Below are 7,617 nucleotides of genomic sequence, written 5' to 3'. Positions count from 1 at the left end.
ACTATAACTTTTCAAGGTCCCTGATATCGAACACGAAGAACTCAGTGCCTAACCTAACCTAACCTAATTTTTCACCGAAAATATCGGTAAATCTCTCAGATATCTTCATGTAATACAGAGAGCATCATTTTTATACTCTCATAATAAAGTTGCTAATAAAATAACGGTATATATCGTCAGATATATGGTTACATATACCAAAGTGATCAGGGTGATGAGTAGAGTTGAAATCCGGATGTCTGCCTATCCCTTCGTAAAAATTGAGATATCTTGATGAAACTTGTTATGCGAGAGTATAAAATGTTCGGTGACACCCGAACTTACCCTTCCTTACTTGTCTTGTATATTTTTACTAAAATAAATTTCCCTTAAAAATGTTAGAATCATTCTTCCTGTATATTCTCGCTAAAATAATTTTCCTAAAATCCATTAGTTTTTCAGGGGTCTTCATGAATCTTCTTTTTGTTTTAAAAATATTTTATTTTTGGTTTATACCTATTTTCTCTCTATCTATTAAATTATTCTTCATTCCGTTTATGTGTAGCATTCGCATAACATTCATACGAATCTACACGCCGTCAAGTGTAACGAATCTCTAAATCCTGCACATAACCTCCAATATTGCATACATTTTTCGATTAGCTATTGGCGCTGCAAACGCTCCCCGCTACACTTGAACGATTTTTTACACAAACACATGCTTATTTTAAATGTATGGTGTAGCTTTTCAACTATTTCAAACTTTTCTTATTTTTCGTTTTAATATTTTTTTTTGAATTTTTTTTCTCTTTTTTTTTCTCTTTTTTTTCATTTTCTTAACTACTATCATTGTTAGTTTTTCAATTAAATTCTAGCCTTTTATTCCTTCCTTCGTTTTTTTCCTAACTGTTTCTGACATTCATACATTTATGATTTTTAATAAGTAACGGTACGACGTGCTGTGTGTGTGCGCGCATGTGTGTCTGCTCAAATAGTTTACTGTTGTTTATGCAATACTTTCATTCGTTTTTTTTCTCTATTTTTTTTTTACATTTGCATTTTCTATGCTTTCAACTTGCATGAGTTTTCTGATTTAATTTTCATAAGACTTTTTGAATAGAATGAAGTAGAGTGTGTCTGGCTGGTAATTGACACATTGACCTCGGAAATTGTGTGGCGAAAGAGCTACAGAATGCACTGCCTGACTGCCTTTCCACTATTGTCTGTTAGCTACAGTTCTATTGGTTTGTTTGTGTTATAAGTGTATGTGGTGTATGTGTGTGCATGTGTGTTTGCGTTGTCTGAGTACGTTTTAAGCTACCGCTTTCGTGCAAATGACAATTGAAAATTAAATTAATTCACCAAATCTCTTGCTATCAACAATTATCATACAAACCTGGCGCACAAATGCTCGTCCATATTCATTTCTATATATGCTTCGGTTTAATAAGCCAGCTATATGTTTGCCCGCTTGTATATTTGTTCATTTGTGTGAACCTATAAATACTAAATGCGTGGGTGGAATTGCCGTACGGAATCGTTTTGGCGGCAGAGCTACAAGTAATTCATGCTGCCATGCATGCACGAGCATATTCAACACACACACATATATACATATATATACCTGGCTGTATATAGTAATGGCTGCAGCCAAAAGACCAATGCGTCGCCTCGTGTATGGCACTTTTTCGGGTCAATAAATGCTTGTGAAACTTGAATGCATCTCTGCACACGGAATTCCATTTGCTTGCACTTAGGAGTATTTTATGTCATTCAACAGTAGTTCCTTGTGTTTGGTCTATGTTTAGCTTTAATTTATATAGTATAAGCAAGAGACGAGTGGATTTGAAAGTTTTCACCAGCGAATCATTTACTTAATGCCAAAATTGTACTGTATTCTCCAGATGCCGTTATACATGCATACATACCTACATATAGTTAATATTTCTTAGTATTTTGTTATTAATGTTTATACATGTCAAATATTATATTACGTGATTTTATGGAAATTATAATTTTGTGATATAAAAATCAAGCAAAAGCAGTAATTTTGGGTGCTCCGAGGCTATTAAAATTGATTTTAATCCAGATATAATGGTCCCATATAGGCGGTAAAATGAGCAGCTTCTTGGAAAAAAAATGACGTCTTCAAAATTGCAGACCGATATCTCACTGAGTGAGTAATTCGCGTATATACAGATGGACATGGCTAAATCGACTCAGCTCAGTTCGCCGATAATTTATATAAATAAATAAGTAATACTGTTATGGGGGGGTTTCTTTTCCGAGGCTGTAGTTTTGCTTTCATTGGGGACGTTCTTTTACGTGGCGGGTCTCAAACCCAAAGCATAACCCTGGGGTCTCACTTTAGCTCGCCTTCAAACGGATGTTCGTGGGCTACCCCATTGGTGGTACACTTGCCAGGGGTGACCAAAGCATTGAACCACGGAACCTCATAACAACAACATTAAGAAAAATTCCAACAACTCGGTTCACAAAACTATATTTCTATTGTGTATACTAAGAAGTGCTTAAATAAGCATAAATTATAGCTGCAGAATTTTCATAATTAACGCCTAACTGCAGCCTGGGCATTATCGAAGACACACGTAAGCTCTTACATACTCGTACATTCGTAATTGCTGAATTTTTTCAGCGGCAATTACAAGCAGTTAGCTGATTGCAACGCCGTCACAGACTCTTCGACATTGTTTTCTTCCAATATCAACTGCGCAAGATGACGCAGCACAGTAGCAGCATAATTTAAAAAATTAATGACTACTGCAACAACAACAATCGCAACGATAATACCATTGCCTCACTCTATTTTCAATTGCCGCATATTACTCATCGTTTTCTAAGTTTTTTTCATTGCTACTGTAAAGTAGCAATCTAGTACTGTTGGTGGCCCATAGCAACGCGCATAGTTTAGTGCACACGAAGTTGCATTAAGTTCAGGCCACGCCATTGCTTGTTGGGAACTCGAAAATCGAGTTATACGCATGCATGTGCTCATATACATATATGTACGTACGCATTCACGGAATTCCAATGCTATGGAAAAATGTAATCATCATGCACTCGATACCTAATCCGACACCAACTTGTCTCACTCGCTGCAGTCGGCATTTTGATTTTTTCTCCGCTGCCGCTTTGCCACTGCAATTTTGCCATCTCTGCACACTACTGTACTCGGCTTGCCGCTTTGGTATGTAGCACTGAGTTGTTGCTGTAGTAACATAAAAGTGGCCAGCGGCATGGACTAGCTAACATTGGCCTCCGCGTGCTGCAGCTTTTGGCTGCCGCATGCGTTTATATTGGGCCACAGCTAAGCTTCTACGTTGCACATACAATTGATATGCCATTGTCTCGGTCTAGCTATGTATATACCTAAATATGTGTATGTGTGTACTACGCTGTATATAAGGTAGTTTTGAAATCTCGCTTACGTTTCGTCAAGCTTCAGCTTGTCGAGTCGTGCTGCCCAGTCAGTACGTCGACGTAGTTGACGGCGTCAGTCCTGCAAAGTAATCGTTGCCATCGGCGCTTTACACACTCTCCACCTTTATATGCTGTGCACGAGTTTTTTTTTTAGCTATACGAGTATGTGTATATTTCTATGCTTGCAGCTTTTTGCCCGGTCGGCTCCAAATTCGCTCCAGCGAGTGCCACAAACAGTATATACATAATCGTTCCTAGCTTAGTTTTCCTCTCACTAACTCGCTCGCCCATTTGTTTGCGGCGCTCATGCGTCATCTCGCTGATTTGCAGCTACTCGCGTAGTCGTTCTCGTTGCTTTGTCCAATTGCCGAGGCTCATTCGGCGTTTGCGTTTTTGATGCTCAACTCCAATTTGGCCAATTGGCATGTTGGTAGTTAAGTTGCGGTGAGAAGCGTGTTAGCATGTTTCTTGTCGGTGTTGCGTGAACGCAAAATAGCAAATTATAAAGAAAAAGTCAGTACCATTAAATTTATTCTGCAAACAAAGAAAGAAAAAGTAAATAAAAATCAAACACTCACATATATACACACAAAGACACTTATTCGTTTTGGTTGCAGTGCGAAATTTTCCACATTTGCGAAGTGTGTAACAAATGACTAAAAGCAAGCAATAAAGTAAAAAGTGCTGGCAAAGTTGTAGAAAAACCACATATTGATTTGTGAAAAGCCGTGAAAACGTGTAAAGTATTTGAACGTGTCGTTTGTAGAAGCCACTAAGTCGGCGGCAGTGTCTCGCAATTTTGTGCCGCAGAATCTGCAACATCTGTGTTGGCTCATTCTGCAGCTAAATTCGTAATTGGATTTGTTAGGCGTTGCATTTTTGCTTAGATTAGGAGCAGTAGAAGTATTGGAGAAAAACATACCTAGATACTTATACACATTTGTACAACTATAAGTTAGTTAAGGTAAAAAGAAAATAATTAGAGAGTAGCATACATATATACAAACTTATGTTTAAAGAAGTATCTTTATTAATGGAGAAATTGTTTTTCTCAACTTCCTTTTGTAGTTTGTGAAAGTAAAATAATTATGATGATATTGCCAAGTTGAAATTGCCGTTTAAATGTGAATTTTCTGTGTGTTTAAGAAGTGAATTAAGCAGGTGTTAGTTAGAGTTCGAATTGTGGCTTCAACTTTTAATATAATTTCATAAATGTTGCTACGGCTGTCCGAAATATTCGCTATGGTGGTCTAAAATTTTTAATTAGTCTATATTTTAGGTTATGTTTGCGAATTTATTTGTATATAATATTTGAAAAAGTCTATAATTTATATTTTGCCAACATATAAACATAATAAACACATACATAACTATAATATAAATATTTTGCGAAAAAAGGTTTCCAAAATAGCAGAAATTTGTACGCAACTTTCTTTCTCTTTGACCAAGCGTACCCACTTTTGCGTAAACTCTAGTATTCTCATTTTGCTACGCCACTATACGTTGAGTTAACCAGTCAGTTGTATCAGCAAACATTTCTGCCACTCCTTTGCATTTCATTAGCATGACGCCAGTTATCTTTTATTTGACTTTTTAGTTTCATAAATTTTTGCTTATTTGTCACATGCCGTGGAGGTCAAGGGTGTGTTGCCATATGCGTAAGCGATAAGAATAAACAATTTTTTATGTAAAATACGTAAAATGCAAATGAAATTTGTAAAGGAAATTAGTACAATATAACTTTTTCTATTAGTGATTTAGGTTTAACTGTTTCGTCTAAAATGAAAAACAGCGTATCAAATAAAAAATCGAAATTGAGTTTTTTATTGCTTACGATTATCTACAGCTTGCGCTGTCAGATATAACCAATATATACCCATTTTTAACCAAAACTCCAAAACCTGTAAACTTATGGAAACTAATGTTAGGCTGTTTTGCATTTTAGGTGACGTTATGTTGATTAGTAATTTTATGTTTTCGTCAGAAATACTTCTAATTAACAGCTTCCAGCTGTTAGCGTTCATTCATTTCTCATATTACGCCAGTTTTTATATCTTTCATTAATTTTGTACTCCACTGTTGATGCCCACATGAAAATAAATATGCTTTTGCGCAGCATTTACGAACACTTCTCTCATCTTATGATATTCGACTTTTGCCTTATTAATACATTTTTTATTAGAACCATTAGCTTCGCTCGTTATAATGCGCTTTTATATTCTCTTCCATTTAGTTTTAATTATAAATTTATGATAGATGCACAAAGAATGCGCGCCGCTGCGTTATGATGCATCACTGCACATAATGCATATATACAGAGACATGTACATAGTACTATATTTATAAGTATATAGTGGTGTTGATAGTGCTACAATGCGGTACTCTGGCGTCATGGAGAAACAAACTGAGCAAAAAATATATAAAAATCGAATACACAAGCGATATAATTAAATAAAAAAATTGTTTTACATAAATTATGAATAACACTCAAATACTTGTTACTTGTTTGCATACAAATACGTTTTTTCCTTCTTTGTACTTTTAGAGCATAATTTATTAATGGCAACCCTATACAATTTGACAGCATATCCTTTTGTGTTTACTTTGTGGAATATTTTGTTGGAACTTTTCACTTTATAAATTTAATTTCTTTCGATTTATTGTACACACATCTATTTAGAAAGCTTTTACATTTGTCACAAGTGTGGGTTGCGACGAACCTTTTTAACTTGGAGCATCTAAATTGCCATATTTTCTAATGTCATTACCATTAGCTGTGTATTCCCAGACGTTGGCTCCTTTGTTCGTCGCTGGCAGCGTGCCTTTTGAACTTGTAATAAGATTTCGACAACCTTTTTACACAGAGTTCACCAATTCGAATATACCAGCGCAACGAAACTAAAGAAAGTCAACGAATTGCTATTCTGCAACGCCCTCCTCCATGCCATAGACGTACATACACACAAATCCTTCAACGCCCAACTTTTCTGCTTACCACGCATTTTGTGTATTTGAAGTTTTTGAAAGCCCATTCGGTGGGTGGGTATAATTTTCTTCTGATTACTTATACTTTTTGCCATGCGTATGCATGTATATGTTTCGCAAATGCCACGTTGGTGTTCAATAAACTTCTTAATTACCTGCGCAATTCCGTTCGGTGCGTGCCGAAATTAGTTAGACGAGCTCTTGCACCTTAGTGTGTGGGTGGCACATGTCGGTTTTGCCAAGGAGTTTTGGTATTCTTCATTGGTTTCTATATAACCTCATATTTCTGCTTGTTCCCTTTACAACATTTGAAGGAATGCTGCGTGAAAGCAATTATATGATTCATTGGGTTTATTAGCATAGATTTTGCGGTGATATACAAATATATTTGTAAATTATATCCTATTTTATTTATCACTGATTCTGTCTTGTCATCTCATGTATTTGGTATTTTATTTTTTACGCTTGATTTATATTTTATTGGCTTGCATACATAACACAAATATACTTTCATTTATATATATGAGATATACATATGTATATGAGGAGGTGGCTGTATTGAGTTTGAGTTTACTCACCCATTCATTCAATTTAAGTCGTCGCCGTCGCCAGCTTAGTATGTACATTCAATGCGGTATACATACATACTATGTATGTAGTACATAGTTATCAATGTGTGGTTTTCTTCAACGTTCTCGCCGTCCTTTCGTCGCCTTAAAACTTTTTTAATTAATTTGCTTTATTTTTCGACATTTATTTGTTTTACCAAATTGAGTCGTTTTATCCCCCCGCCCTGTTCTTGGCCATGTTCTTGCCTATAAGCGCCTTTATGTATGTCCGTCTGGTATATGCGACTTTACCTTCACCTAAATTTTTTGAAAAGATTCGCTTAGCAACGTATTCATTTTCATCCTTATTTTTTTTCTTCTTACTGTTTGCTCTTTCCATCTGCTAATATCTTTTGATATTTGCTTTTGCATTCGAATGAAAACATTTTCACAGACGCGTTGTCGCGTGTGCTATAAAGACGACATTCGTTTGTTGAACTTACAGCCAATCATACAAAGGTCCATATGTGTGTACATTTGTATATATTATATGTAGTAATTTTTCGCTGTATGCTTCTAAAGAGGCCTTAAGGTTTCTAATCAGCCATTTAATTTTTTTTAACCGTTTAAATATTAAATATTTACAAATCCAACAATCTCGGAG

The 7,617-nt window shown here is 35.6% G+C and overlaps 1 protein-coding gene across 6 annotated transcripts in view; it reads left to right on the top strand.

The window, feature by feature from the left end:
- The window catches only part of LOC108969915 (14-3-3 protein zeta), a 49,597-nt gene that overhangs the window by 17,622 nt on the left and 24,358 nt on the right, over positions 1–7,617 (top strand). The window contains exon 1 of one of the 6 annotated variants that reach the window (XM_018934925.1): positions 3,850–3,933. The exons of 3 other annotated variants lie outside the window; for them this stretch is intronic. The gene's annotated coding sequence lies outside the window, so the exon portion shown is untranslated. Of the gene's footprint in view, positions 1–3,849; positions 3,934–3,956; positions 3,976–4,008; positions 4,385–7,617 lie in introns of those variants that run through there. 2 more of the 6 variants (XM_018934927.1, XM_018934926.1) reach the window with 2 other exon arrangements.

Source organism: Bactrocera latifrons, unplaced genomic scaffold, assembly GCF_001853355.1.
Source record: "Bactrocera latifrons isolate USDA-ARS-PBARC rearing strain unplaced genomic scaffold, ASM185335v1 scaffold_27, whole genome shotgun sequence".
Lineage (NCBI taxonomy): Eukaryota > Metazoa > Arthropoda > Insecta > Diptera > Tephritidae > Bactrocera > Bactrocera latifrons.
The sequence above is the reverse complement of the archived record's forward strand: the minus strand, read 5'-3'. Positions and strand labels throughout refer to the sequence as shown.